Consider the following 11,867-nt stretch of genomic DNA (forward strand, 5'->3'; position numbering starts at 1 on the left):
CATTCATCAGTCAATGGACATTTAGGCTCTTTCCATGGTTTCACTATTGTTGATAATGCTGCTATAAACATTGGGGTGCATGTACTCCTTCAAATCTGTATTTTTGTATCCTTTGGATAAATACCTAGTAGTGTAATTGCTGGATCATAGAGTAAGTTCTATTTTTAACTTTTTGGGGAACCTCCATACTGTTTCTACAGGTACAGTGGCTGCACCAGTTTGCATTCCTACCAACAGTGCATGAGGGCTCATTTTTCTCCACATTCTTGCCAATACTTTTTGTTTCTTATCTTTTTGATCTTAGTCATTCTGACAGATGTGAGGTGGTAATCTCATTGTGCTTTTGATTTGTCTTTCCATGATGATGACTGATGTTGAGCATCTTTTCATGTGTTTGTTGGCCATCTGCATGTCTTCTTTGGAAAAGTGTCTATTGGTGTCTTCTGCCCATTTCATAACAGGATTATTTGGTTTTTGGGTGCTGAGTTTAGTAAATTCTTTACAGATTCTGGATACTAACCCTTTAGAAGATACGTCATTTGCAAATATCTTCTCCCATTCCATAGGCTGCCTTTGAGTTTTATTGATTGTTTCCTTTGCTGTGCAGAAGTTTTTTATCTTGATGAAGTCCCGATAGTTCATTTTTGCTTTTGTTTCCCTTGCCTCTGGTGGCATGTCTAGTAAGAAGTGGCTATGGCCGAGGTCAAAGAAGTTTCTGCCTCTGTTCTTATCTAGGCTTTTGATGGTTTCCTGTCTCACATTTAGGTCTTTCATCCATTTTGAAATTATTTTTGTGTATCGTATAAGAAAGTGGTCCAGTTTCATTCTTCTGCATGTGGCTGTCCACTTTTGCCAACATCATTTGTTGAAGAGACTGTCTTTTTTCCATCAGATAGTCTTTCCTACTTTGTCAAAGATTAGTTGATTGTATAGTTGTGGGTCCATTTCTGGGTTTTCTTTTCTGTTCCATTGATCTATGTGTCTGTTTTTGTACCAGTACCATACTGTCTTGATGACTACAGCTTTGTAATATAGCTTGAAATCCAGAATCATGATGCCACCAGTTTTGTTTCTTTTTCAAGATCACTTTGGCTATTCAAGATCTTTTGTGGTTCCATACAGATTTTAGGATTATTTGTTCTAACTCTGTGAAAAATGCTGGTGGTATTTTGATGGAGTTTGCATTAAATATGTAGATTGCTTTGGGTAGTACAGACATTTTAACAATGTTTGTTCTTCTAATCCATGAGCATGGAGTGCTTTTCCACTTCTTTGTGTCCTCTTCCATTTCTTTCATACGTGTTCTATAGTTTTCAGAGTGCAGATCTTTTACCTCTTTAGTTAGGTTTAGTCCTAGGTATCTTGTTGTTTTTCGTGCAATTTCAATGGGATCAATTTCCTGACTTCTTTTTCTGCTGCTTCATTATTGGTATATAGAAATGCAGCAGATTTCTGCACATTGATTTTATATCCTGCAACTTTGCTGAATGCCTGTATTAGTTCTGGCAGTTTTTTGGTGGAATCTTTCAGGTTTTCTACATGGAGTATCATGTCATCTGCAAATAGTGAAAGTTTGACTTCTTTGCCAATTGGGAAGCCTTTTACTTCTTTCTATTTTCTGATTGCTGAGACTAAGACTTCCAGTACTATGTTAAATAGTCATGGTGAGAGTGGACATCCTTGTCTTGTTCCAAACCATAGGAAAAAGGCTCTCAGTTTTTCTCAGATATTAGCTGTGTGTCTTTCATATATGGCCTTCATGATGTTGAGGTCTATTCCATCTATTTTCACATCCACAGGGCGCCTGGGTGGCTCAGTTGGTTAAGCGGCTGCCTTCGGCTCAGGTCATGATCCTGGAGTCCTGGGATCGAGTCCCGCATAGGGCTCCCTGCTCAGCAAGGAGCCTGCTTCTCCCTCTGACCCTCCCCGACTCATGTACTTTCTCTCTCACTCTCTCTCTCCATCTCTCTCTCTCTCTCTCTCGTTCTCGCTCTCTCAAATAAATAAATAAATCTTTAAAAAAAAGAATTTTTACATCCATGTTCAACAGGGATATTGGCCTGTAATTCTCCTTTTTCAGGGTCTTTGTCTGGATTTTGAGTCAAGGTAATGCTGGCTTCATAGAGTGAGTTTGGAAGTTTTCCTCCCATTTTACTTTTTGAAACAGTTTGAGAATAATAAATATTGATTCACATTTAAATGTCTGGTAGAATTATCCTGGGAAGCCATCTGGCCCAGGCCTTTTGTTTGTTGGGAGATTCAATTTCTTTGCTGGTTGTGGGTCTGTTTAAATAATAAATGTAAAAAAACTCACTGGTAATAATACAATACAATAATACAATAATAGTAGGGGACTTTAACATCCCACTTACAGCAATGGACAGATCATCTAAGCAGAAAACCAACATGGAAACAATCGCTTTGAATAATACATTGGATTGGGTGGACTTAACAGATATATTCAGAGCATTTCACCCTAAAGCAGCAGCAAACACATTCTTGAGTGCACATGGAACATTCTCCAGAATAGATCACATACTGGATCACAAATCAGCCCTCAACAAGTACAAAAAGATCGAGATCATACCATGCATATTTTCAGACCACAACGTTATGAAACTTGAATTCAACCACAAGAGAAAATTTGAAAGATCTCAAATACATGGAGGTTAAAGAACATCCTGAATGAATGGGTTAATGAATGAATGGGTTAGAATGAATGGGTTAACCCAGAAATTAAAAAAGAAATAAAAAAATATGTGGAAGCAAATGAAAATGAAAACACGACAGTACAAAACCTTTGAGATGCAGCAAAGGCAGTCCTAAGAGGGAAGTATATTGCAATACAGACCTACCTCAAGAAGCAAGTAAAATCTCAAATATACAACCTAACCTTACACCAAAGGAGCTAGAAAAAGAATAGCAAATAAAGCCTAAAGCCAGCAGAAGAAGGGAAATAATAAAGATTAGAGCAGAAATAATTGATATAGAAACAAACAAACAAACAGTAAAACAAATTAACAAAACTAAGAAGGTTCTTTGAAATAGTTAATAAAATTGATGAACCCCTAGCCAAACTTATCAATAAGGAAAGAGAAAGGACCCAAATAGGTAAAATCACAAATGAAAGAGGGGAGACCACAACCAACACCAAAGAAATACAATTATAAGAGAATACCATGAAAAATTACACGCCAACAAAGTGGGCGATTGGAAGACATGGACAAATTCCTGGAAACTTACAAACTACCAAAACTGAAATAGGAAGAAACAGAAAATTTGAACAGACCCACAAGTATTGTTAAGTCTAAAATGAGTCTCTTGTAGGCATAAAGATGGATCTTGGTTTTTCATCCATTCTGATACCCTCGTCTTTTGATTGAAGGATTTAGCCCATTTACATTCAGAGTGATTATTGAAAGATACGAATTTACTGCCACTGTATTACCTGTAGAGTTTGTGTTTCTGGTGATGTTCTCTGGTCCTTTCTAGTCTTTGTTGCTTTTGGTCTTTTTGTCTCCATTCAGAGTCCCCCTTAAAATTTCTTGCAGGGCTGGTTTAGTGGTCATGAACTCCTTTATTTTTTTGGTTGGGAAACTATTTCTCCTTCTATTCCGAATGACAGCCTTGCTGGATAAAGAATGTTTGGCCGCATATCTTTCCCATTCAGCATGTTGAATATTTCCTGTCACTCTCTTCTGGCCTGCCAAGTTTCTGTGGACAGATCTACCGCTAACCTTTTGTATCTACCCTTGTAGATTAAGGACCTTTTGTCCCTAGCTCCTTTCAGAGTTCTCTTTATCACTGTATTTTGCAAGTTTCACTATGATGTGTCTTGGTGTTGACCTGTTTTTGTTGATTTTAAGAGGCATTCTCTGTGCCTCTTGGACTTGAATGCCTATTTCCTTCCCCAGATTAGGGAAGTTCCCAGCTATAATTTGTTTGAATAAGCCTTCTGTCCCTTTTTCTCTCTCTTCATCTTCTGGGACTCCTATGATATAAATGTTATTATATTTTAATAAGTCGCTGAGTTTCCTAAGTGTACCTTTGTGATCCATTAGCTTTCTTTCCCTCTTCTTTTCAGCTTCATTATTTGCCATAATTTTATCTTCTATATCTCTGATTTGCTCCTCTGTTTCGTCCATCCTTGTTTTTGTAGCATCCATTTGGGTTTGCATCTCAGTTATAGAATTTTTAATTCAGCCTGCTTAGATTTTAGTTCTTTTATCTCTGCAGTAAGGGATTCTCTAGTGTCTTCTATTCTTTTTTCAAGCCCAGCTAGTAACCTTATAATTGTTTTAAATTCTAGTTCAGACACCATACTTATATCTGTATTGATTAAATCCCTGGCTGTGAGTTCTACTTCTTGTTCTTTCTTTGGGATGAATTTCCCTGTTTTATCATTTTGTCCAGAAAAGAAAAGAAGAAAACAAAAAACAAACAAAAACAAACAAACAAAGTAAACAAACAAAAAAATTAGATCCTGGGTGTGTTTTGGTCTGCTTGTTAGAAGAATCTAGATCCAAAAATATAAAATAAAATAAAATAAATAAAATAAAATAAAATAAAATAAACAACAAAATAATGTATAATATAAAAATATATATGAGTAAAAACTTTTAAAGAATAAAAAAATTTTTTAAAGGAATTGAAAAAAAATAAGAAAATAAATGAAAAACTAATAACAAGAGTGTTGCCACACTCTATAGCCCTGGAGCTTAAAGTTCACACCCCCACTCTTCAGGGAGCCTTCACAGAAGAGCAATCACCCCTCTTGTGCCCGGTTTCCATCAGAACCCTGTGTTCACCCTGCCTGTGTCTGAGCTTTTTTATCTCAAGCCCATGACTAAATTTGAAAACTCCAAATTTTAGGGACTCCTGTGGGGCAGACGTGCATTGTCCTCTGGTGGGGCAGCGGGGAGATATCTCACTGCACTTTTGCCATTCACTGGCCTGTCCCAAGAAAGCAGTCACATGACCGCACAGTGGTTCACAGTTCATGGGAAAACAGCAGAAAGCTGGGCACCAAGACTCACTGTTTTCAGCCAGCTTCCACACTCCTCTATGCCTAGGAACAGGGCAGCATGTTGGCACCACCTGTTCTTCTTGCAACAGGAGATACTCAGACCACCCTGTCACTCCTAGGACTCTGCCCTGCTTTGCCACCTGAGCACCTTTAAGGCATGTCCCCCACAGTAGCAGACTTCTGAAAGTTCAGATTTTGCGCTCTGCTGCTTATGATACTTTGCAGTAGCTTCCACAAACAGATCTCCCTCCCTGCTACCATACCCATAGCTATATTTCCCCCAAGCCAACTCCTGCACCTCCTACCTTCCAAGAAGTGGTCACTTTTCTACTTACAGACTTTCAATTTTTGTTCTCTCACACCTCCAATTGTTTTCTTGGGGGTTCAACATGATTTGATAACTATCTAGCTGTGTTCAAGGGATGAGACAAGTTTAGGGTCCCCTACTCCTCTGCCATCTTCACTCCTCCTATAACACTGTATGTTAACTATACTGGAATTAAAATTTTTAAAAAAGGAAAAAATTAATTACCAATATTAATCAGGCAGTCATTGGGAAATGCTCAGCTTCACTTACACATATACCATAGATATGAGTGAATCCCCCAAAATACCACCCCTAACTTCTTCCTATTCTCTTAATAGCCACCACAGGTGTTTCAGATATCTAATGTTACTGATAATATAGAAAATGAAAAGTCTTATAAATATCACTTAGAAAGCTGAGGATCCTAGGGGAAAAAAAGAATGAAATTTTTAGAGATTTCTATCAGAGAATATTCCAAAAGCAATTCATTCACAACCTTTCATTCCCCCATTCAACCTTTTAAAAGTCTCTAGCCCTGCCAGAATCTCAGCAATGAGCCATGAGGAAAGGCACTGTCTGTGGGTACAGCTAAAAAAGTCCATTCTCTCTTTAACCAGAGACCAAATCTTCATCTTATCAGTTTTCATAAGTCCTATGCCACCTTTCTGGCTTATCTTACAAACTGTTGACCTCAGCTGAAGACATACCAGCACTGACCATCACTTACTAACCTCTTGAAGATCTTCTAAACCAAAAAATTAGAACAGAGTCCCCTTTAAAATATATTGGACTTATATTTGAATTTCTGATTCTTCTCTTAAATTTGTTCCATGTATTAACATGAGCCTTCATGTTATCTTAGAGTGGAACATGATTCCCTTTCCTGAGAAAAAGCAAAATATTGTCCTTTGGCAGACATTTATTGTGTAAACTTGCCACTGAGCTATTTTGCATCTCATTACACAGTCTGATTTGCCAATAGCTAATTACAGCAGTCATTTACTTATTCCATCTTCACAGCATCATAGCAATAAAACAAGGAGTCTGATGACATCACTTACATGGAATGCATTATGATAGAAGTGGATATCACATTCTTACACTCCTCTACTCACATGTATGCATTTATTCCTCCAGGCCTTCATGCCTGAAATAAATTTACTGGAATCCCAGCCTCTACTATAGGTTATGTCTACAACTCAAGAACATCCAGGCCAAGGACATAGTGTTCCATCTTTACAATCAAATACAGATTTCCCATTAAAAAGAAAATTCTCTATTTCAAAAGATTTAATGGTATAGTCTTTTAAAAATAATTCCAGATGGCTAAATTTTATGACTGAAAATAACCCACTACAAGAAATATTTTTGCTTTATTGTAATTTGAACTAATTTTCAGACACTAGAGGTCTTATCTCTTAATGTTTTCCTATAAGAGATAGGTTGAGTTTAGGAGTTCCACCACATTTTCTTACATGATTTATTTCAGCTACTTTTGTACCTATTCATGATGACTTCACTCTTACTGACACATTTTCAGTGATTGTGCAAGACATGTTGATATTTTCCTACACTGTTTTGCTACTTTTTGTATCAACTTGGCCATCTTTTCTCACTCACTTGCAACCCCACCCTCTTTTCTTTGAAGTCTCTGTCTACTTAAATTAAAAATAAATTTCATTGAGCTGAATGGCTTATTACATCAAAAGGAAAAAAATTCAAATAGAGCAGTGATTAAGTACATAACCTTTAACTGAAATATTTCCAAAATAAACAACACTGAACAAGTATTTCCCAATGGCCTATAGAGAGCTCATGTATAACACAATAGCTATGCTTTTATTTGCCCATGTCATATTTCACAGTAAATGCTTCCAGTGTTTAAACATGATATTAACATACAGATTCCTATGATATTCAAGTAATCTGAAAATCAAGTAAATTGAACGAACGCCTTAGCCCCAGCTTCTATTGATTGAAGTCACATGACTGTAAGTCAGGTTAGTTGCCACTAGATGGCTCTATTTTAAGTTGCTCTCTGAAACAATATATGCCCTGTAATTAAAGACCTACAGTGAAAGCATAGGCATTGATGGTTAAAATTCTGGGGGGAAGGGGACATGACACAAACTATATAATGCAATAAATTTTTATATTTCATTCAAGATATTATTTTGGAATTATCATTCTGAAGTAGCTAAATGTAACATATACATAGAAATGATGCAAGAAAAAATTCGACATACACTAACATGCTTTCTGTCACCTAAATGTATAAATTCTTTATCTCATGTAAGTTAAACATCCTAGTAGCCACCTCATTTTAAAATTAATTTTCAAATTTGGCTAGCACCTTTCCTTTGATGGCTTGGCTGACCCTGGTTTGTGACTCCATGAAGCCCCCTATGCTTTTTAGTATATCTTCCATTACATAACTATGTGTCTTCCATAGGCCTATGGAGTCTGATTCACCAGGATCTAGTCTCCTTTATTTCAACCATCATATAACTGTTACATTTTTCTGCTTAGGCTAGGAAAACAAGATTTTCAGTCTGGTTGCTTCTAAAAGCAATCGCCTGTTAAAGGAACTATAGATGTCTTTGAGCACTTTGAAACACTTACGTTGAACATAATAAATGTCTTTGAAAACAAATAAAGAATATTTAGATCCTTCATACCGTGAACCATATGATTTTTTCCTCAGTTTTAATATAATCACCACGTGCTGAAACCTCACTACAACACATATCTTTCACAATCACACAATCATTCAGACCATCCTGCCTCTTTGTGGATGCAGTAGGTACCTAAACACATCTGTTAGATGAATGAAAGAACAGATGATGGAAGATTCTTTTTGTCGTGCCCCTTCCTAATCTACCTGTGCAATTTGCAAAGACTGATACACAGATATTCCTCAACTTATGATGAGTTGATGTCTTGATAAACCTATCATGGTTGAAAATATCATTAAGTCAAAAATGTATTTAATACACCTAACCTCCAAACCATCATAGCTTAGCCTAGCCTACCTTAAATGTGCTCAGAACATTTACATTAGCCTACAGTTGGGCAAAATCATCTAACACAAAGCCTATATTATAATAAAGTGCTAAATAGCTCATGTAATTTATTGAATACTATACTGAAAGTGGAAAACAGAATGGCCATATGGGGAAAGAATGGTTATAAGTGTATCCGTTGTTTATCCTCATGATCACATGACTGACTGGGAAGTGTGGTTCACTACTGCTGCCCAGCACCATGAGAGAGTATCATACCACATATCACCAGCCTGGGAAAATATCAAAATTCAAGTAGTATAGCTTCTACCGAAGGGGTATCACTTTTGCACCATCATAAAGTTGAAAAATCTTAGGTCAAACCTCCTGTCAACTTGGGGACTGTCAATAGTGAGAACTATAAATCTCCTGCTCTGGCATTATCTTCTAAAATTTGTAAAATAAATATTAATCCAAAACTGCATCTTAGATGTTTGCATTTTATGAGGAGTGACTCCCAAATGTTGACATGTTCAAGCCATACGAATGAATTACTACATTTAAGACTCTGAGCATCTTGAAAATACCATTATTAGGGCCACAGTGTATACAACACCCCCTCCACAAAATCCCTACAATTGTAAAGCTACACAATTATTGGTCCCTTGGTCTAACTTCATATAGGACAAAATGAGAGATCCATCATATGGGAGCAAATCACAACCCATTGCCCTTTTTCAAGCTACCTGGTTTTCTCCCAGGTTCTGGAGAGGTACGTTGACCCTGAATCATATCACCACATAGTTTGTAGTGAAATCTGGAAAGTAAGCAGCCTGCTTAGCATTCCCTTCTTTGGGATGTAGCCTCCTTCTTCCCCTCACTGCCAGCTAACTGTGCAAACAGTGTATGACTGTGGAAAGCAGGACAAGAGCACAACTCTGTCACAGAACCCAACACAGCTGACACCTCAAGCAAGAAAGGACTACAGACTCATTTAGCTGGCTTTTGTGTAGCCACTGGGTGAGGGTTGGGTTTTGGGATTTTTGGGCATTAATTCCAAATGACTATTTGGTCCAACTTAAATTGAAAATTTCCAATTTACCCACACACACAAAAAAGGTTTTTTTTCAATGTTTCATAAGTGAATGAAATATGTTTCCATCTCATCAGCGTTTCTATGGGAAAAACACCTAAAAATAAACATTACTAAATTTTCTTTTACCAACCTGCTAATAGTAGAGCACATGTGCCCAGGGGTAGGGCTTTTTTTTTTTTTTTTAGGGCTTTTTAAAAAGGTAGGAAATCAAAAGAGAAGGAGAGATAGTTTCCCAGACAAACAAGTTAAAGACATTCATGACCACTAAATCAGCCCTACAAGAAATGTTTAAGGGGACTCTTTGAGTGGAAAAGAAAGATCATTAGTAAAAGTAAGAAAAGCAGGAAGCACAAAAGCAATAAAACTAAGTATATCTGTAAAAATCAGTCAAGGGGGCAACCCTGTCAGGACCCCTCAACTCTTGAGAGCTTTTTCTGTGTCTTCACTTAATAAACTTCTATCGCTTTACTCAAAAAAGAAAAATCAGTCATGGGACTCACAAAATAAGAGTATAAAGTATGACACCATATACCTAAAACTTGGGAAGAAGAGGAGTAAAGAATGGGTTCAAACTTAAGCAACCATCAACCTAATATAGACTGCTACATGCATAAGATGTTATATACAAACCTAATGGTAACCACAAATCAAAAACCAGTAATAGATAGGCAAAAAATAAAGAGGAAAGAATCCAAGTATATCACTAAAGAAAGCCAATTTATGGTGAAAGAAGAAAACAAGAGTAGAAAGGAAAAGATCTAAACAACCATGAAACAGATAACAAAATGTCAATAAATACATACCTGTCACCTGTCAGTAATCACTTTGAATGTAAATAGACTAAATGCTTCAATCAAAAGACAGTGAGTGACAGAATGGATAAAAAAGGAAGACCTATCTATATGCTGCCTACAAGAGATTCATTTTAGACCTAAAGACACATGCAGATTGAAAGTGAAGGAATGAAGAAACATTTATCATGGAAATGGATGTGGAAAGAAAGCTGCAGTGACAATACTTATAACAGACAAAGTACACTTTAAAACAAAGACTAACAAGAGACAAAGAAAGACACTATACAGTCAGAAGGAAACAATCCAACAAGAAGACATAACAATTATAAATATTTATGCACCCCAATATGGGAACACCCAAATACATAAAAAGTTAATAACAAACATAAAGGAAATAATTGCTAGTAATAAATAATAGTAGGAGACCTTAAAACCCAACTTACATCAATGGATAGGTCATCTAAACAGAAAATCAACCAGGAAACCATGGCTTTGAATGATATACTGGACCAGATGGATTTAATAGATATATTCAGGACATTCCTTCCTAAAACAGAAAAATATATATTCTTTTCAAGTGCACATGGAACATTCTCCAGAATAGATCACATATTAGGCACAAAACAAGTCTCAACAAATTCAAAAAGATCAAAGTTATACCATACATCTTTTTTAACCACAACACTATGAAACTAGAAATCAACCACAAGAAAAAATCTGGAACGAGCACAAATATATGTGAAGATTAAATAACATGCTACTAAACAATGAATGGGTCAACCAAGAAATCAAAAAAGAAGTCAAAAAACACACAAAGACAAATGAAAATGAAAAAAACAATGGTGCAAAATCTTTGGGATGCAGCAAAAGCAGTTCTGAGAGGGAAGTTCATAGCAATACAGGCCTACCTCACGAAGCAAGAAAAATCTCAAATACACAACCTAACCTTACACCTAAACGAGTTTGAAAAAGAACAAATAAAACCCCAAACCAGCAGAAGGAAGGAAATAATAAAGATAAGAGCAGAAATAAACAAAGAAACTTAAAAAACAATAGAACAGATCAATGAAACCAGGAGCTGCTGCTTTGGAAAGATCAACAAAATTGATAAACCTCTAGCGAGACTCATCCAAAAAATAAGAGAGAGGACACAAATAAACAAAATCAGAAATGAAAGAGGAGAAATAACAACTGACATCACAGAAATACAAAAGATTTTAAGAGAATATTATGAAAAATTATATGCCAACAAACTGGACAATCTAGAAGAAATGGATAAATTCCTAGAAACATATAACCTACCAAAACTGAAGCAGGAAGAAATACAAAATTTGAACAGACCAACTACCAGCAATGAAATTGAATCAGTAATCAAAAAACTCCCAACAAACAAAAGTCCAGGATCAGATAGCTACACAAGTGAATTCTACCAAAAATTTACTTATTTTTTCTAAGATTTTTTTTTTTTATTTGTCAGAGAGAGAACGACAGTGAGCACAAGCAGGGGGAACAGCAGGTAGAGGAAGAAGCAGGCTCCCCATTGAGCAAGGAGCCGGATGGGGGACTCGATCCCAGGACCCTGGGATCATGACCTGAGCTCAAGGTACAAGATCAGGAGCAGATGGGAGGAAAAGGAGGGCCT

This window comes from Callorhinus ursinus, unplaced genomic scaffold (assembly GCF_003265705.2).
Source record: "Callorhinus ursinus isolate GAN/ISIS: 27379988/994484 unplaced genomic scaffold, GSC_fseal_2.0 scaffold3, whole genome shotgun sequence".
NCBI classification, from domain to species: domain Eukaryota; kingdom Metazoa; phylum Chordata; class Mammalia; order Carnivora; family Otariidae; genus Callorhinus; species Callorhinus ursinus.